The sequence below is a fragment of the Plecotus auritus genome (genome assembly GCF_963455305.1).
Source record: "Plecotus auritus genome assembly, chromosome: 9".
Classification (NCBI taxonomy): Eukaryota; Metazoa; Chordata; class Mammalia; order Chiroptera; family Vespertilionidae; genus Plecotus; species Plecotus auritus.
The window spans coordinates 103,052,046-103,073,798 of record NC_137783.1 but is presented as its reverse complement, the minus strand read 5'-3'; positions in this window follow the sequence as shown (position 1 = coordinate 103,073,798).

The following is a 21,753-nucleotide window of genomic DNA, read 5'->3' as shown; positions in this document are numbered from 1 at the left end:
ACATGAAATGTTGAAAGGTATTCTTTAATATCGGAGGGGGTTTGTGGGGATGGATGAAAAAGGTGAAGGGATTAAGAAGTACAATTTGGTAGTTACATAGACAGAATAGTCACATGGATGTAAAGTACAACATAGGGAATATGGTCAATAATATTGTAATAACTGTATGGTATCAGATGGATACTAGATTTATCGGGGTGATAACTTAATATGTTATACTAGAGGCCCAGTGCTAGAAATTCATTCATGGGGGGGGGGTGTCCCTCAGCCCAGCCTGCATCCTCTCCAATCTGGGACCCCTCGAGGGATGTCCCAGTGGGATCGGGCCTAAACGGGCAGTCGGACATCCCTCTCACAATCCAGGACTGCTGGCTCCCAACTGCTCGCCTGCCTGCCTTCCTGATTGCCCCTAACTGCTTTTGCCTGCCAGCCTGATCACCCCCTAACCACTCCCCTGCCAGCCTGATTGATGCCTAACTGCTCCCCTGCCAGCCTGTTTTCCCCTAATTGCCCTCCCCTATAGGCCTGGTCACCCTTAACTGCCCTCCCCTGCAGGCCTGGTCACCCCTAACTGCCCTCCCCTGCAGGCCTTGTCCCCACAACTGCTCTCCCCTGCAGGCCTGGGTCCCTCCCAACTGCCTTTCCCTGCAGGCCTGGTTGCCCCCAAGTTCCCTCCTCTGCCAGCTTGGTCACCCCTAACTGCCCTCTCCTGCAGGCTTGATCGCCCCCAACTGCCCTCCCTTGCAGGCCTGGTCCCTCCCAACTGCCCTCCCTTGCTGGCCATCTTGTGGTGGCCATCTTGTGTCAACATGGGGGCAGGATCTTTGACCACATGGGGGCAGCCATCTTGTGTGTTGGAGTGATGGTCAAACTGCATATTACTCTTTTATTAGATAGGATAGAGGTCTGGTGCATGGGTGGGGGCCAGCTGGTTTGCCCTGAAGAGTGTCCCGGATCAGGGTGGGGGTTCCCTTGGGGTGTGGGGTGGCCTGGGTGAGGGGCCTGTGGTGGTTTGCAGGCCGGCCACGCCCCCTGGTGACCCAAGTGGAGGTCCTGGTGTCTGGGATTTATTTATCTTCTACAATTGAAACTTTGTAGCCTGGAGCGGAGCCAAGCCTTCTGCTTGCTCCGTGGAGGCAGCCATTTTTGGGGGGATTTATGTATCTTCTATAATTGAAACTTTGTAGCCTTAAGCGAGGCCTGGGCTGGCCAGGGTGTGCGGAAAGCTTGGCTTCCTCCATCGCCAGGGGCAACCCTAGCCTCCTGCTCTTTCCAGCTCCATGGCTGCCACCATTTCTGTTTGGGTTTATGTATCTTCTATCATTGAAACTTTGTAGCCTTGAGTGGAGGCCTAGGTCGGCAAGGGCAGGCGGAAAGCTTGGCTTCCTCCATTGCCAGGGAAACCCAAGCCTCCCTTCTGCTCTCTGTGGCCGTAGCCATCTTGGTTGGGTTTATTTGCATATTCGTTCCTGATTGGCTGGTGGGCGTGGCTTGTGGGCGTAGCAGAGTGATGGTTAATTTGCATATTACTCTTTTATTAGATAGGATAATGTCTAATCACTGGGTCGTATACCTGAAACTAATGTAATATAGCATGTCAACTGTAATTGGAAAATAAAAAATTATTTAAAGTCAAAAAAGGCCTAATTATACAATAGAATACTAGTAAGCAAAATATGAATGAACTAGAGAGATACATGCAACAAGATGGATGAATCTCAAAAACACTGCACTAAGCATAGGAAGCCAGACATAAAATAGTACGTATTTATATTTGCATTAAACTCGAGAAAAGACAAAATTATATCTTTAGTGACACAAAGCATATTAGTGATGGCTTAGAGGGTCTGTGGGGGTTTCACTAAAGTGGGACAAGAATTTTAGCAGTGACAGAAATGCTTGTGGTGAATATATAGATATATGGGTATATAATTGTCAGATCCAAGCCAGAGCACTGCTCAGCACTGCTGCTCTGAGTTGCTCTGAGTCCATATATTCTTCTAAATTCTTCCCGACTATGCCAGAGCAGGTTCCTTCTCGAACCCTGCCTACTGCACTAACTGTTGGGAACTTAGTCGAAGTTCCTCGTTTATCCTTCACTCACTAGTTACATGTGTTGGGTCCGAGCCTCTCTGCCTAGGGCTGGACCTACTAGGATACTGGGTCTTAGATGGAGAAGCCATGAGAGGTTGTGGGTGTATAATAATTAGTCTTTATTGCAGAAGCCATTGGCCATATAGCCATCAGACAAGACAGTCCTTCATAGCAGTGTCCATACGGGCAGAACAGTGTCCCAACTGGCTGCTTAATATGTACATCTTTCCCAGAAAGCAGCATCAGTCTCTGTACCCACAGCTATTATCTGAGCAGCTGCACCCTGCCCCCCCTAGACTCACCGCCTCACATTGTAGCAGTACCTAAGCTCTCTGCCTCCGCAGCTTCTCTAGCCTCTCTGGCTCAGCAGCTTCTCCTGTCTCTCCTGCCCAGCACACTCTCGCTGGTTTACATGGTAGCTATAGCTGAGCTCTCTATGAGCTCTTAGCCTTACATCATGGCAGTATCAGCTCTCAGCTCTGAGCTCTCTAGCCATTTCCCTTCCTAGCTGCTCTCCTTCAGACTAGCTGGTCAGTAACCTGTATATTACTCCAGATACAAAGAAGGCTTCGTGCTAATAGTTACATCAATCTTATTTTGGCTACAGAAGGGCACGTGAGCACAGTGTAAGGCTTGCAGCGACCTTACACCTGCATAAAACTATTTTGGCCTTGAGCACCCTGATTAGGCTCATGCTTTGAACTGCCTTGAATATCCAGTGTATTCTTAGACAGGGCCCCACAATAATTTTGTCAAAAGTCCATAAAATATATACTTTAAATGGCTATTTATAAATTTTATGTAAATTTAAATATACACACATGTACATACATTCCCTAAAAGAGGGATGAGAGCTACACATCTGGGCTGTATCATATTTACTCTCATAGAACTATTTTCATTGAATTGTTCTGTAATTTAGTGAAGAATCTAGTGAAAAGAATCTAGTGAAAAGTAGCTTCATCAATACCTCTGTATTTTCTGAAGGGATGCTTGAGTGAGTTGCTTACCATGTTATATGATATTCTTTCTATAAGGATAAACAAGAGAAATTTTAGTAATATGTGAGTCACTTGCAAACAATTTGTTTGTTTTCACACTAAATCACATAAAGGATAATTTTTTCCCTCTTTTGGGTTACTTCTACCAAAAACAGAGCTTTGGAACTTATAGGTTTTATGGCATGAAATCTGTGTTATTAACTATTTAATTCTCTTATTTTTCCTCATTGAGCTTAAAGTCTCCTGTGTTGGCATGGATTTATTATTGCAGAAAGAATAAAGAAAGTTAGGTTAAAAGCAAATTCTTGAAAACATCTGCAACCGAAGGGAAATACTATAAAAGCAACCAGACCAATAATTAAAATTCAAATGCTAAAGACCTTCCCAATCCTTCTCAGTACATGTAAGTAAGACACAAAAAGTGGAATCTGTTTTACACCATGACTATTGATAAGAAATCTGAGCTGTGGGTCAAGGAAATAATGCTACTGGGAAGACTCAGAAACTTGTCTTGCAAATCAAAGGAAAGGATTACAAGAAAGTAACTTCAATTTTATTAACTAGAAAAAGGAGGATTAAAAATGCCCATTTCTGCCTGGCTGGCACAGCTCAGTGGTTGAGCACCGACCTATGAACCAGATGGTCACAGTTTGATTCCCGGGTTGCAGGCTTGATCCCCAGTACGGAGTGTGCAGGAGGCAGCCAATCAACAATTCTCCCTCATCATTGATGTTTTTATCTCTCTCTCCCTCTCCCTTCCTCTCTGAAATTAATAATTAATATATATACTAGAGGCCCAGTGCACGAAATTCGTGCATAGTAGGGGGTGTCCCTCAGCCCAGCCTGCACCCTCTCCAATCTGTGACCCCTCAAGGGATGTCTGACTGCCCGTTTAGGCCCGATCCCAATAGGATCGGGCCTAAACGGGCAGTCGGACATCCCTCTCACAATCCAGGACTGCTGGCTCCCAACTGCTCGCCTGCCTGCCTTCCTGATTGCCCCTAACCGCTTCTGCCTGCCAGCCTGATCACCCCCTAACCACTCCCCTGCCAGCCTGATTGATGCCTAACTGCTCCCCTGCCAGCCTGATTGCCCCTAATTGCCCTCCGCTGCAGGCCTGGTCACCCCTATCTGCCCTCCCCTGCAGGCCTGGTCCCCCCCCAACTGCTCTCCCCTGCAGGCCTGGGTCCCCCCCAACTGTCCTTCCCTGCAGGCCCGGTCGCCCCCAACTTCCCTCCTCTGCCGACCTGGTCACCCCCAACTACCCTCCCCTGTAGGCTTGATCGTCCACAACTGCCCTCCCTTGCAGGCCTGATCCCTCCCAACTGCCCTCCCCTGCTGGCCATCTTGTGGAGGCAATCTTGTGTCCACATGGGGGCAGCCATCTTTGACCACATGGGGGCAGCCATTTGTGTGTTGGAGTGATGGTAAATTTGCATATTACTCTTTTATTAGATAGGATAGAGGCCTGGTGCATGAGTGGGGACAGCTGGTTTGCCCCGAAGGGTGTCCTGGATCAGGGTGGGGGTTCCCTTGGGGTGTGGGGCGGCCTGGGTGAGGGGCTTGTGGTGGTTTGCAGGCTGGACACGCCCCCTGGTGACCCAAGCAGAGGCCCTGGTATCTGGGATTTATTTATCTTCTATAATTGAAACTTTGTAGCCTTCAGCAGAGGCCAGAGGAGGCCAGGAACTTGTCTTCCTCCATCGCCGGGGAAACTTAAGCCTCCTGCTCGCTCCGTGGCTGCAGCCATTTTTGTGAGGATTTATTTATCTTCTATAATTGAAACTTTGTAGCCTTGAGTGGAGGCCTGGGCCGGCCAGGGTGTGCAGGAAGCTTGGCTTCCTCCATCACCAGGCAACCCAAGCCTCCTGCTCTCTCCATGGATGTAGCCATTTTTGTTGGGATTTATTTATCTTCAATAATTGAAACTTTGTAGCCTTCAGCAGGGGCCTGGGCTAGCCAGGGTGTGCAGGAAGCTTGGCTTCCTCCATTGCCAGGGAAACCCAAGCCTCCTGCTCTCTCTGTGGCTGCCGCCATCTTGGTTGGGTTAATTTGCATACTCACTCCTGATTGGCTGGTGGGTGTGGCTTCTGGGTATAGCAGAGGTATGGTCAATTTGCATATTACTCTTTTATTAGATAGGATATTAAATGCCTATTTTACTATGTTGTTTTAAGCATTCATTTAAAAAAATGCATGTAAGAAAGCCTGTTAGTCTTAGTGTTAAAACAGTTAGTGAAAATTAAGTTATACAAATAGTATCTAAGAATACAATGTTGATGGCTTATTAATGAGGATAGAGTCCAACAAGTAGAGTGTGAAAACCACATACAGCTGCTTTTCAGACAATAGGGGCTTGAGATGAAAAACAACATATAACAATTACTGTATTTTCTCCTTCTGGAAATTTCTGATTATTATTGTTCTGTGTTCATTCCTTTCACAGCTGTTCTCAAGCTTACTAGCCATCTTGTTGTATTTTATCCTGTCAACATGTTTATTCCATCTTCTTTCATCTACCTTTCTCAAGCCTTCCCAGTAGAATCCATACACAGGCAACATTCTTTTCACATTTTTCTTTTGTTTCTAGTTTTGTTCCCAGCATGTCTTCATAGGGAGGAGGAGAACATTGCCAAGACTTTCTCTAACCTGAGTGACAAACATTGCTAAGTAAGTTTCAATTTTTCCTCGTGGTCCACAGGAGGTTAAAGCCTTTGTGTTTATCTACCGGCTCTTGACAGAGAATAATTGCACATCTTTTATGTGATAACTGCTCTGTAGCCAATGGTTGCAAACTGAGTTCACAAACACTACCTTGACAATCCTCAGCATCACTTTGAGGTGGCCTTATCAGTGTCTCCATTTCACATAGGAAAAACTAACTCTGACTAAATGAGGTGTGGTAACATTCCAGCCCAGGGATCAGACTCTCATCAGCCACTTTCTGCAGTATGGCAGTCTAGAATAACGTTCTCATGACAATATAACTAATTCTTTTTTTAAAATTGATTTTAGAGAAAAGAGAGAAAGAGAGAAACATTGATTTGTTGTTCCATTTATTTATGCATTCATTGGTTGCTTCTTGTATGTGCCCTGACCAGAATTCAAACCTGCAACCTTGGTGTATTGGGACAATGCTCTAACCAACTGAGCAATCCCGCCAAGGCTATAACTAATTCTTCGATGTATTAAAACAAACTTCATAATTGCAAACATAATAAAGGGGGGAAGAAAGGGAGAAAATGGAAGGAAGGAAGGAAGGAAGGAAGGAAGGAAGGAAGGGAGGGAGGGAGGGAGGGAGGGAGGGAGGGAGGGAGGGAGGAAGGAAGGAAGGAAGGAAGGAAGGAAGGAAGGAAGGAAGGAAGGAAGGAAGGAAGGAAAAATGGAGAGCTAGAGGGAGGGAAGAAGGAAAGAAGGCCAATAACAACAGCAACAGAAAACTAAAATAAGATTTGAGAATGGTGGGTGGCAAGAGAATGTGGAAGCCAGGTTACTTCAGGATAAATGCCTACATCAGTGTTTTATCATCTTTAACACACAGGGATTTAGAGAAGATGAATCTGGAAGTTTCCCAATCTAAGAGGACTAATATGGCACTAAATCAGCAGTGCCCACAGTTCCAATAGAAACAAATGAAACCCTCTGGAGGAAAGCATGATCAATGTATACCCTCAGGGGTGTGCTCAGATTAAATTGAACCAGTAAAATATTAACTAACACAAAAGGAAACAAAACACCATAGTATTCAGCAGAAATAACAAATGATAAATTTCTTTAGATGACCAAAGATCTCACATATGAAATTTAACAGTATAAAAATGGTATATTCAATATTTAAAGAAAAACAGTTATGTTGAAATTAAGAACCTAGAAAATAAAACTAATATACTTCAAAGAAAGAGGAGAAGCAGTAGCAAAGGTCGTACTGGAAGGTCAAGTAGGTGATGGGGGAGGACAGACCCACAGAGGCAATGGCATGCCCATGGCTGAGGTAGCTGAGCAGGTAGCAATGGGATGGCAAGGAAAGAGGGAGGACTATAGACACCTCAGCAAGCACAGTAGCCTTTAGCATGTATTGTGGTACAGATATTTCCCTGACAAATTCTTCCAACTTTTGTGTATTTGAAAATGCCTCTATCTTACTTTTATTTTTCAAAAATATTTTCATGTTTATAGAATTTGAAGCTAACAAATTATTATTTTTCAGCATTGTAATAATGACATTTCACTGTCTTCCATCATTCAATGTTTCTTATAAAAAATCATATGTCATTCAGATGTCCCCTTGTTTGTAGTTTCTTTTTCTCAGGTTGTCTCTAAGACACAGTCTTTATCTTTCATTTTAAATTGTTTGCTTACTATATGGTTTTATTAGTATTTATCCTGCTTAGTTTTCACTGACTTTCCTGGGGCTGGGACTGGCTTTATTTTTTGATCAAATTTTTAAAATGTTAGGTGGATGCCCTAACTGGTTTGGCTCAGTGGATAGAGCGTCGGCCTGCGGACTAAAGGGTCCCAGGTTCGATTCCGGTCAAGGGCATGTACCTGGGTTTCGGGCACATCCCCAGTAGGGGGCGTGCAGGAGGCAGCTGATTGATGTCTCTCTCTCATCGATATTTCTAACTTTCTATCCCTCTCTCTTCCTCTCTGTAAAAAATCAATAAAATATATTTTAAAAAAAAAATGTTAGGTGGATGATTTTCCAAATAAGTTGCCCTAGCAATTCTACCTTGTAATAACCCAAAGGGAATGGTAACATAACTCCACAAAAAAATAAAATAAAAAAATTATACATTAGCATTATAATAGCAGAGATCTGCAAATAACCCAGGTGTCCATTATCAGATGAATGAACATACTGTTGTATATTCAAACAATGGAATGCTACTCAAAATAAAAAAGAAATAAATACTGACTAACACAGTAGTATGCATGAATCTTAAAATTGTGATGCTCAGTGAAACTAGCTGGTTATAAAATAATACTAGTAGACTCCATCTGATACCACTTAAATAACATTTTAGAGCAGAACAGACAAAATTAAGGTGTTGTGTTTTGTTGTTGTTGTTGTTGCTGTTGTTTTTTGTGGATAGCATTGTGGCCTGGTGAGGGGATCACTGACTGGAAAGAATTATAACAAAACTTAGAATTTACTGAGATATGGAAACATTTTAGATCCTAATCAGGGTGGTGATTGCATGAGTGTTTACATCTGTCAAAAACTCATCAAACCATACACTTAACGTCTTGGGATTATATGGTAAGGTACTTATATGAACCCTCTCCACACCAAAAACAGTAATAATAATGATAATGGGAACGCTGGACAACTGATTAAACATGTTTAAAAGAAAAGTTGAGATATGGAATCTTGACCAGAAATTACACAACGTGAAACACAGAGAGAACAAGAAAGGAAAACTAGAAAAAAAGTGTAGAGACAGAAACGTTCCCTCTTTCTGTAATTTGATAGACCATGTATTTGTATCTACCTCTGCTAACAAATAATTAAAAAATCAAGTTAAAATGTTTGTAAATCTTCCTAAAAATAAGTTGGACAAGATACTTATGAATCATTACAACAAAATCTAAGCAAAAGCAGGAATCCAAGATGGTGAGTAGAGAACTAAAACCACTTTAGTTCTGATAGCTTTTGCCACCTATAAAAAAATTAAATTTTCACAGTTTCCCAAGGCTTAGAATAGAGTGATAAAAGCCTAGGAGCAACCCAATGTGTCTTGAAAGGCAATTCACTCACATAAGAATGACCTGACTTAAACTCACCCTGTTCTGTCCCAGTCCCAAATACTATTTTAAAAAAATTACCTGACCTATCAAATTAACAGAACGAGTAAATGGGTTTGATCAATTGTTCAGTTTTCTCATTGGCCCCACCATTGGTGGAAATGTTAAGGGTTCAGGCACTATGGAAATCAATATGGAGGGTCTTCAAAACATTAAAAATGAATTGCCATGTTTCTATGTCTCTGGATCTAGTTTATTTTTCCATTGGATTCCATGAATCTCAGAGGGAAGGTGGGGGTGATTGGAGGTGTGGGTGGGAAGAGGTTAACCAAAGAATTTATATGCATATGCATAACCCCTGGACATAGACAATAGTGTAGTGAACTCCTGGGGTGAGGGGTGGGTGCAGGCTAGAAGGGGTCAATGGGGAAAAAGAGGGGACATCTGTAATACTTTCAACAATAAAGATAATAATAATAATAATAATAAAATGAATTACCATATGATTCAGCAACCCCACTTCGAGGGATATATCTAAAAGAACTAAAATATGGATCTCAAAGAGATAGCTGTACTCCCATGTTTACTATAGCATTATTTACAAACTAGATTCCCAGTGCACGAAATCTGGGACACCTCGGTTCACTAGAGGCCTGCTGCACTCCAATCTGGGACATCTCTCTTACAATCCAGGACTGCTGGCTCCCAACCACTTGCCTGCCTGCCAGCCTAATCACCCCCTAACTGCTCCCCTGCCAGCCCAATTGCCCCCAAATGCCCTGCCCTGCTGGCCCACTCGCCCCCAACTGCCCTCCCCTGCTGGCCCGGTCATCCCACTGCCCTCCCCTGCTGGCCCAGTCACCCCCAACTGCCCTCCCCTGCAGGCCTGGTCCCCACCAACTGCCCTCCCCTGCTGGCCTGGTCACCCCTAACTGCCCTCCCCTGCCAGCCCGGTTGCCCCCAACTGCCTTCCCCTGCCAGCCTGGCCTCCCCCAAGTGCCCTCCCCTGCAGTCCTGGTCACCCCCAACTGCCCTCCCCTGTAGGCCTGGTCCCCCCCAACTGCCCTCCCCTGCCGGCCATCTTGTGGCAGCCATCTTTGACCACATGGGGGTGGCCATCTTTGACCATGGGGACAGCCATCTTGTGCAAGGGTATGAGGGTCAATTTGCATATTACCTCTTTATTATATAGCAGGGGTCCTCAAACTTTTTAAACAGGGGGCCAGTTCACTGTCCCTCAGACCATTGGAGGGCCGGACTATAGCTTAAAAAAAAAATATGAACAAATTCCTATGCACACTGTGGGCCCGGGACGAGTCAGCTGCTAAGCAGGACAGGCAGCGACACCCGGCGGGCCAGATAAATGTCCTCAGCGGGCCGCATGTGGCCCGCCGTCCATAGTTTGAGGACCCCTGTTATATAGGATGCCAAGCTATAGAAACAACCTGTATGTTTGTCAATGAACTAATGAATAAAGAACATGTGATCTATGAATACAATGGAATGTCATTCGTCCTTTAAAAAGAAAGAAATCCTGCCATTTGCCACATCAGTGGACCTGGAGGACATTATGCTGACTGAAATAAGCCAGGCTCAGGAAAAAAAATATTGGATGATTCCACTTACATATGAAATATAAAATAGTTCTTTCAATATTAATTACGGTGCTCAATTATTTTTATCATAAGCAATGTTGCTTAGCAATATAGTTGATGTTCTACCCTTATCAGATTACCAAGAGAACAAGGATAGAAAGTTTTAAAAAGATAAAAATGTATTTGCCTACCATGTTAAGTTACCGTTTATAAGTTTAGAATGGTCAAATATTAGAAAAAATAATAATATGGTTTAACTTAATATTATGTTTTTAATTAACAAATATATGGCTTTCAAATTTCATTAAACTGAATTGAACTTACAAACTCAGGGTTGGGTCAGTTAGATATCAAACAAACAAGGCAAATCTAGGAAAGAAAATAGGATACAAATGTTGACTTTACTAAAGAGGGAGCAAGGAAGACCAATCAGCTTCAGGGATCTAGCTCAGGTAGCTGACTGAACTTCTCACACTCTGAAGATAATTAAAAGAAACCAGCTGCAGTGGAAGACAGGTATCAAACTCAGAAAAAAAAAATATTTAACTAACATTTATTCCTAAGGAAGATCCCAGTTCAGTTCAAGTTGTTTAAACAAAATTTCTTGCACACACAAGATACTAGGAAATGTGGTAAAAACTAGAAATAGAAATGTATGAGGCATGTCATCTGACCTCAATATTGCTTACATTTATTGAACTTCTATTATATGCCAGAAAATATGCTCATAGCTAAGGAAAAAGAAATAAATTAGATACACTCTCTGCATAAGCTATTTATAATCAAATGTAAATAGACAAAAATTACCATTAAATATACCAGGCAGAGAGTAGCAGAGATGAGGCTGAAGAGGCAAGAAGGGACTAAATAATAGAGAGCCTTGAAAGTCATGCTAAGGAAGTCAATGAAAGTCATTGAAAGTTTTGATGACAGTACATAGGGCATAAGTATGATCAGAAATGTAATCTTTGCTGCTGTGTAAAAGATGGCATAAAGGGAAGTGAATGTAGAGCTAGAAAGGAAGAGAATGAATTAAAGTGATGGCTGAAGAATGAATACTTACTTTACTTCAGCTCCTACTTGCAGAGATATCCCATTCAATGTGACACCACCACACCCCAATTGCTCACTCTGAACAAGCATTGCTACTTTAGCCCTCCTCACATCACCCTCATTACTGCTTCCCCCATTGATGGCAAAGACCCCTCTCATGATTCATTCAGGTGGACTTTTTGCCCACTGCCTGATAAACACCAGATACCTAAGGCATTTGTGTTTGCTTGACCACATGAATCAGGAAAGCTGCTACAGAGTAGAAACATGCCTTGCCTCCTGTTTTGTTGGCTTCCTGCTAACTTGGCAAAGGAGGGACTTGAGCTAAAAAAACTGAGGAGCATCTGTGCTCTGTGCACACAGCACTGTTTTGAAATCTCCTGTCCCTGCATCAAAGAGCTTGACAGCAGCCAGAACCAACTGTTTGGTTAATGAAAGTACAAAGGCTAAAGAAAAATAAACCAAACAACCTACAACTTCTTTTGAAAATATTCAGTGTTTAGAACTCACTTTATTACTCAGAAATCCTTTTATTATTCAGTTATTTCAATACCTACTATGTACAAGATACCACAGGATAAAAAAATATATATAGCTTACACCTAAGATTAACTCATATTTCAATAAGAGAGGATGATAAATAGGTGCTAGATGAGGATAGGTAGATAGATGATGATAGATGATCATAGATGATAGATAGATGATAGATAGATAATCAATAGATAGATGATTGATAGATACATAGATAGATAGAAAGATAGATGATAGGTAGATGATGATGATAGATGATAGATAGATAGATAGATAGATAGATAGATAGATAGATAGATAGATGATAGATAGATAGATGATAGATAGATGATAGATAGATAGATAGATAGATAGATAGATAGATAGATAGATAGATGATAGATAGAAAGAAAGAAGATGGGTAGATGGATAGACAGACAGACAGTCAGCATAGTAGATTCTAAAACAAAAGAATAGAGTTTTGTCAGAGATGATGAAGAGGCTAGATCATCAACCTCTGCCTGGGACACAGAGCTGAGCTTCACAAGTGAGGAGCTATCAGATTGGGCTATTGAAAGATGAAGAGGAGTGTAACAAAGAAGAGAATAGGAGGCAATTTTAAATTTGTTCAATAAGAGGCAGAACAGTATACAAATACACACAATTGTAATTAAGGAAACTGTAAGCCAGATTGTGGGCAATGATGAATGAACCAAGGTAATGCCCTTCCTTTTGAAAGTGTTTTTTATGGGGAAGAGATATTTCAGGTATATGTATCTTTTATTTATAATCAGCTTGTGTCTAAATTGTAAAGCACAATGGCCTTTGTCTTAGTTGTTCCTGTATTTTCATCCTATTTCTAGATCATCAGACTATTTTTGAGATACTCAAAGTTCCCAGGGATGAAGAATATAAGAAGTTTTACTCTTTCCCACTCTATCAAATGGTTCTGGGAAACACCACATCTTTTCAGAGAGAATATAATTTGTTTTTCTAGGTTACTAGTGCATTAAACGGGGAGGTTATACAAGAAGTTGTCATCATAAACTCATTAAAGCCTTTTGTTTTTCTCTGCTTGCAATGATCAACATTTCTTAATCTCCAGTGTAAACATTGTCATAAAATCTAGGGCACAGATTTGGCAAAGGTAGCAAAACCCCTACTGTGTGGGTGGTGTGGGATATGCAATATACATCTCCAAATAGGTCTTTGAGTCCAGCCTCAGATGGTGTGACAGCTCCAGTGCTGTCAACTGACCAGCCATGTGCTAAACCTGAAATGTAAATAACGCCTCTGTGATGACCAGAGAGCCCTTCTCTGGCATTCAAATGTACTGCAGCCCACGGATCAATATGGTCATCCAGCTCTTCATGAATAGAACATTAAAATTGTGTTATTTAAAAATTCCAAATCAGCGCTTGTTATTTTACCACTATGAAAACATTGAGAATTGTTCTAGTCAATTGGAAAGTAGCATAAAAAATTGAAGGATGCCATACCCTAAACTGAGGTGATAGGATACGTTGAGATATTATCAAATCAGCCTGCCAGCCTTCAACCTTCACCCACATACAAGACACATGAGGGAAAATTAGGGAATTGTTCAAGAAACTTTGAAGGTACTTTGGGTGTTTTCTCTAATGGTAGCCAAGGGAAATTTTCCTGGGCCAGCTGGCAGAAGGTACCCTGATCATGTTCTCTGGTGTACCTGTGGTTATCATCCATTGAAAAAATCAAATGCATGGTAATGGATTTTTTTTAAGGGAAAATTTAAGGGGGAACAATGAGATTTTGGTGTCCAAACTAAAAAAATAGACAAAGTCGAGTCACTCCTAAAATTATGAGGGAAATGTGCAGGTATGAGAATTGGTAAAGCAATGGGCCCCATCTGGAGATTTGTGAGAAGAAAATAAAAATGTGTGCTTTCAACTACAGAGACATGAAGGTGAGAGCAGTGACCATGCGGGGGGAGAAGGGGCGCGTATGGAAATGACATCCTTTTCTCAAGTTGTTGAAGTGTGACTTTTCCTTCATTCCATTATAGCTTAAGACCTCAAAGGTAGAGAAAATTTCAAGGCCAAGCACCTGCACTCACCTTTTAGGGAAATGGCAGAACCCATAGGCAGGACATACTATGAGATTAAGAAATTTGTTCTGCTAGTATTCACCCATCATGCACACCCAAGCTGCATCATGGGAAGATTAATGAGAATGACAGCAAGGAAATAAATGTTTAGAGGGAGTTGTCAGTGTGCTCTCTTTGTATGCATGTACATAGGTGCATGGGAAGGGAAGGACATAGGGATAAAGGAAGATGTTTCTCCAAAATGATGGGGGCTTCTTGACAGAGGGCTTCAAATTCTAGAATTTAAAGGGCCTGGGAATTGGTACCTGACTCATTCCTTGAAGTCTGAGGATGAGAGGTGGTGGCTAGAAAAGGTTTGCATTGAAAGGTCTAAATTTCCGCCAAAACCGGTTTGGCTCAGTGGATAGAGCGTCGGCCTGTGGACTGAAGGGTCCCAGGTTCGATTCCGGTCAAGGGCATGTACCTTGGTTGCGGGCACATCCCCGGTGGGAGGTGTGCAGGAGGCAGCTGATCGATGTTTCTCTCTCATCAATGTTTCTAGCTCTCTATCCCTCTCCCTTCCTCTCTGTAAAATATCAATAAAATATATATATATATATAAAAAGAAAGGTCTAAATTTCCCCTGAAAGCAAAAGTATTAGTTGAGACCCAAGCTTGGCCATCTACACTGAAACTGGAGGTGAGAAGTGATGCAGCACAGTGGTAAAATACTGAGAGGCAGAGGGCCAACAGGGGAGTCATAAACAACCAGCATGAAGAAGCAAGAGACAGTAGGTGGGGTCCCTCCAAAGAACAAACAAAACACACGGTGAGAAAAATTAATTAATATTTAGCATCCCCCACATCTCAGTCACTGTGTCAGTTTTCATTTCATTGTCTTAGCCTTGAATGCACCCTTCAGTATATGCTCTGTGATGAACAACAAATGTCCTCATTTCTTCTTTAAAGTGATAAAGATGTTAAGCTTTCTCAGCACAGGGCGTTGGAAGGAGACTGCAAGAGGAAGAGGCTGTCCTGCAGTTTCCACTAAGAGTCAGGGGTGGGAGGTATAGGTGTGATGTCATCTAGTAGACCACTGCCCCACACACCAGCTCAGATTACTGTCCCTCTGACACCATGCAGCCTTGCCAAGCTATAACCATTCCATAGGCCGCTCAACTGCAAATCAGAGCCCCACTCAGCCCACAGGCTCTAAAGACCTCTTGCCTACACCTGCACTGGGACTCCTTTGTCCTGCCATTCTGCTTGCACTCCTGAAAGCTACCTATTGCTTGCCAGCAATGCCCACCAGCTGCAGGCTGGCCAAACAGAAAACTTCACTCTATCCAGTGGGCTGACCATTCCTCCTCCTGCAAGAGGGCCTGAATCCCTTCCAAGCTTTTTTTCCTTGGGTGATGTCCCTTAGTTCTAGGAGGCCCTATAGTTTCCATTTATCTTACAACTATAGGCCCGGTGCACAAAATTTGTGCAGCAGCGGGGGGGGGGGGGGGGGGGGCGGGGGGGGAGGGTCTCTCAGCCCGACCTGCACCCTCTCCAATCTGGGAACCCTCGGGGGATGTCCAGTTGGACATCTCTGTCCCAATCCAGGACCTCTGGCTCCTAACCACTCACCTGCCTGCCTGATCCCCCTAACTGCCCTCCCCTGCCAGCCTGATCCCCCTAACTGCCCTCCCCTGCCAGCCTGGTCACCCCTCTTAACTTTTTTTTTTTTAATCTTATCCCCTTCACATACAATTGTATTTGACTTCCTTATTGGCTTCTCCCTCTCACACAATTTTTCTCTCTCCTTTATGTAACACTTTTTCCTACTGACTCATCATTTATAAACTTTTCTTTCCTCCTTATTTCCTACTTCTGTTCCATCATCCTTCTTCCCATCTTTCTCCTACCCTCCCTCCCTCCCCACATTATTCCTTTCTTTTATCTTTGCCCTTCCCTCCCTCCCCTTTTCCTTCCTTCCCACCTTGTTTTCTTCACTTCCTCCCTTGGACCTGCTTTGCTCCCTCCCCCATTTCTTCCTTCTTCCCATTCTCCGTTTAAGCTCTACCAGCTCCCCTTTAAAACTTTTCTTCTCTCCCTCTTTCTCTCTCATCCTACCTTTCCCATACATTCTTCTATACTTACTTCCACTGTTTTAATATCTATTTACCTGTCTAATCATTCACTATAATTTATCTTTTTTTCTTTTCTGACTCCTACTTTTAAAATCTGTCCCCAATACACAACTATACTTGATTTTCATTATAGCTCTTACAGTTCACTCATACATCCTCTTTCCTTCTTTAACCCTGCTCTCTACTGACTCCTTTATAAAGTTCTTCCCTCCCTCCGTCCCTTCTTAAAGCTTCCGTTGGGAGGGCATTAACCCCAGCCCAGGGCTCAGCCCCACCCAGGTGTTCACCATCCCCCTTGCCCCAGCCTCCACGCTGCTGTCCTGCTCCCATTCCCTGCCTGGGACACTTGGCCCAGCGAGGGTGGCTGAGGCCCACTCAGCCCAGGCACTGCTGCCGGGAAGCAGGAGCGCCTCTACCCAGAAGGCCTTGGACTGTCCTCTACTCTGTCCAGGACCCATGGGCACCTCCCATCAATGGTCGCCACCGCCCTCCTCCTGCATCTGGGTGGGGATCCCTGTTCCGCGTTGCCTACGCCCCGCCCCTTGCCGGGCACACCTGCTCCCCCCACCCCAAGGTCGCCACCCCCTCCCGCATGCAGCCCCATGTTTTTTTCCCTTTTCCATTCCTGCCTCTTTTTCCTGTTCCCTTTCTGTATTTCTGTTTCTCCTCTCAGCCTGTCTGCATGCAGGCCTGCCTTCCTCTCCCTCTCCTTTTTTATCCCCTCCTATAGTATCCTATCCTACCCTGGGCCTTGCAGCTGCCTGAGCAGAGGGCAGGGATGCAGCCTGCTGATCCGGTGGTGACATGATGCTGTAATGGACAATTTGCATATTCCTCTATTATATATATAGATTGCTCTTTTATCATACTTAATAATTCTTTAGAGTAAACTTCCTCTGTTTAACCTATGGTGTAATTTCTATCTCCTGAATAGACCCAGATGGCTATAGTCATTGATACAACTCTATAATTACACAACTCTGACCTCAATTTCGTTCCTAATCCCCTCCAACTCTGGAGGAGCCAGATTAGCACAATGAGGGTAGATGAGAAAGGTGATAGGAAGCAGTAGAGAAAGTTGATGAAATAAAGAAAGTGCAAGCTCCCTGCCCTACTTCAGGCTTCTGGGATCACTGCAGTCCTGATACAATATACTACCTATTAAATTGTCTTATTGTGAGATAGGGATTTCACAGGAGTATTAGAATTGTACCCTGTTAACCTGTAGACTACATGAACTGTGCCATTGTTCCAACTATGAGCAAAGAAGATTCTCAATTCTCAATAACTTATATTTGTAATATTATTAAGAGAATTTTTATGGTCAAAGACCAAAGAAGGTGAGAGGAAGATAACCATATTCAGTCAGAGAAGAGCAACCTTATTTGGAAGTAGGAGTTTTAAATTGAACCAGATTCAAAAGTGAAATAAAATATTATTAAGCATAGGGCATTTCCTGACCAAAAAAAAATCACAAAATTTTATTTTATTAGACTTAGGATATCCTTTGATCTTTAACCCATTTCCTGACATTTAAATTCACTCCGAAGCATCCCTATAGGTTATTTTCAAACAAACAGTAACAGGGAACCAGTCCCCTCCCAAAAGGAGCTCATTCCAAATTACAGAGTACAAATGGTCAGAAAATGCTTCCTTTCACTGAGTCAGGAAACGCACAAAAAGCCAAAGTGCTCTTTCCTCGTGATAGCCCTTCAAATGCTTGAACATGATTATTATATCCTTGGATATTTTCTTTTCTCTAAGCTGAAGAGCCAACATTTTATTTATCAGAGGGCTTGGTTTAATGTTTTCTCTCTGTCCTCATCACTCTCCTCTGAAACACACCAGTTATAACTGTCTGTTTCAACTCATTTTACATAGTGTCCTCTACATGTAATGAGAACCTTACACTCCAGTTGGCACATGGTATGAGCTACGTGGCAGAACAGAGGCAGACTATCATCTCCCAGGCTCAATATAATCTACTTTGATGAGAGTAACCAAATCACCTCACCCTCTACTCATACTCCCTTTGCAAGCTCCTTAGTTTTGGGAGGTTTTAACCACCACAAATATGGGCCCTTAATTCCTAGTCCATATCATCCGCTCAGGACTTTTCTCCAAGCTTCTCATGCAATTACCCCACTATCTGCACATCATCTCTCCTGGATAGCTCAAAGATGCCTCAGCTTCAACAGGATGAACACTAAAACCTCCATATTTCCCTAGAAATGTGCTGTTCCTCCTGTTTTCTCCATCTCAGTTAAGAGCACAATTGTCGCCCTAGCTGGTTTGGCTTAGTGGATAGAGCATCATCTTGCAGACTGAAGGGTTCCAGGTTTAATTCCGGTCGCATGCCCAGGTTGTGGGCTTGATCCCCACTGGGGGCCATGCAGGAGGCAGCCAATCAATTATTCTCTCTCATTGATGTTTCTATCTCTCTCTCCCTCTCTGAAACCAATAAAAATATATTTTTTAAAAAGAGAGCACAACTGTTATGCCAGCCACACTAGCCAGCATGCACCACGCAGAGGCAAATATTAGACACATTTTCTCTAATACATATTTTCTTTTTCCCATCCACACTGCTTCATAATCCATATTCTTCACTTTGTTTCTTCTGTCTCTCCTATTAACCCCTGACATTGTTATTTCCTGTTCCTCATTTAATACTTCATTCCTAGAAGCTCAGAGGAAACAAAGTAAGGACCTTGGCTGAATCCAAAATACAAATACAGAAATATTATGGTTATATCTACCACATCCTCTCCAAACCACCCTCTCCTGACAAATACACAGCACCCACTCCTCTCACTTCACACTAAATTGCATTTAATTTCTTTGATTTTTAGATCAATTCTCTTTTATTTTTCTTCAACTATTTTCTAAGACTTCTCTTAGTTCCTTGTTACTTCTTTCATCCAAAATGAGATACCCCACCCCCACTCATTTTATAAAATTTGACTTCTACCTATTTTCTTGACTCAAATAAACTGGCAACCTTTGACAACTATGTTCTCATCAAATCTTAGGCAGAAAGGGTCCCTTCCTAGTATTATGGGGACTAACGTCCCGAATTGCAGAGATTCGGTAACTCCTAGTATATGTGTCAACCCACCTGGGCATCAAGGAAAGATTTAAAAATGATTCAGAGACACACAGCAAGTCAGTAGAGGGTCCTTGGAAATCAGTGATTCCAACTCAGACCCTCTCTTAACATCTCAGGGAATGAGAGGAACCATGTTTGAGCCCTGGGTTAAATATGTTTCTAAGCAAATGCCTTAATTTCTCTAAGATTCCGTTTCTTTGTCTGAAAATTTTGTATAACTGTACCTAATGCATAAGATTTTAATGAGTATTTAATATAAAGTATTAGCTCACAGCTCAAAAGTATTAACTACTCAAGATCAGAAAACTAGTTGGGAATTTAACTGGGACTTTGTCTCAAATTTCCTTGTTAACAACCATACTACCTTTAGAAATGTGTGGTCTATTTTGAAAAATAAGACATATGGCAAAAAATGACTGATCCTTTTGGAACTGTCCTTTGCATGATTGCTTCAGCTACATTTTAAAAGACTCGTCAAAATTTTTCAAGGAAATTGCACAGCCAGAAACATGATCTTGGCCTGTAAAGTATGGCACATACAGTCCATAGTCCATCAAACCGTTAAATGGAATAAATCTTTAAGGAGCATAAACCTTCTTCATCCACCTTCATGGGCCTTCCCTTCATCTTGGTCTCTTTAAGCAAATGTAACTGTTAGAAGAAAATCCTGCTGACTTAAATCTTTATTTTTTTTCATATGTTTTGCCTCAAAAAAAATCAGTGTTTGTATAACAACCGTATACCTTAGACTTCACTTTTCAACATTTTTATTCTTATTCTTATTTTTTCACAGTTTGATCGTTTATGAAATATTTATTTAACACCTACTATATACTAAGCACTGTGGTAGGTAATGGTTTAGATATAACCACTGATCCAGAAGAGTCACAATTAAGTAGGGGTAGATGGCAGTCATTAAAAAAAAAAAAAGTAGTGTAGGTTTTGATTACTTATTTTACTCATTTTAGCCATTTTAATCAAATTAGCTATATTATCTTAAGATAAGAGTTCTTTCTTATTTTGAGTTATCTTTAGCAAACCCTAAATTTAAAATGTTAAACTCTGTAAAGCCTCAAGGAAGGAGTGTAGTGCCCAGCACAGTGCCTTACACATAATTGGGGTTCAAATGTTGGTGGAATTGAGATAAATAAAATGACACATTTCAAAAGTTATATGCAGTTTTTAAACTAAAACTATAGCATAGTATAGTAGTCCCTTTTTCTAATGTTGGTTATGTTTTAAAGGTCCTTATCTTATAGAGATTCGTGCTGAAGTATGATGTATTAATCCAATGGTGGAGAGCAAATAAGGGGGAGCATAAATGAAACTACATGGGCTATGTATTAATAACTGTTAAGACAATTGATGGATACATGGAGGTTCACAAAGCATTTCTTCACTTATGTATAAGTTTGAAATATTATATTTAAAATGTTAACAAAAAAAAATGCCTTTAGAAGACTTTCAATTTTTAAAAGTTCTACAATCCGATATAATAAAGAGCTACTATACAAAGGGTTGTCATGCCCTCACACCCTTGTGCTCTCACGTCAGGGGCCAGGGGACCTGAGGCCACGACCCCTGCCCCAGCACTGGGGCCAGGGACCTGAGGCAGCCTCCCCGACCCTAGCGCCAGGGCTGGGAGACCTGAGGCTGAGTTCCCTGCCCCAGTGCTGGGGGACCTGAGGCCAGGCTGGGAGACCTGAGGCCGTGCCAGGGGACCTGATGCTGTGCACCCCCACCCGGTGGGGCTTGACAGGGGTCCTGAGGCTATGTCCCCCACCCTGCAGGGCTTGATGGGGGTGGAGCCAGCCGGATCTGGGTCTCACACAATTTCAAGGCGTGCATGCGGGTGGGCGGGGACTTGACTCTAGGTCCCGCGGCATGCCCCAGACTCTGACAGGAGGGAGATTTTCATATACATTTTACTAATTTTCTTTCCTCTCTGACACTTCCATTATAGAGAAAGGGCAAATAGCAATATTAAAATATTTCCTCTAATTAATTCCCTTTTAATGAGCATGAATTTCATGCACCAGGCCACTAGTAAGTTCTATAATAGAGTAGAATTTCTACAAGTTTTCACCATGTAAAACTATCTCTTATATAAATGATACCAGCAGACTTTATCCTTACCTGTAGTATTTTATTTTTATAAAAACACTTCCATGATTTCTATGAATTATTTTTATATGATAAACATTTAATTTTAGAAAATAAGCTACCCAATCTGAAATTGTCATGTCACCTTTTCTCCAAAATATTTCTCAACCTTCTTTATATGTTTTTTAAATGTTATGGGTAGTTAAATTAAGTTTTGGCCTCAGTCATTAATATTCACTCAATAAATATATATTCAACACTGTCCACATGCCAAGTACCTGCACCATGAATAAGACATAGCTCCTACTTTTAAGGAATCCATCACATAGTGGAAGAGCTTATT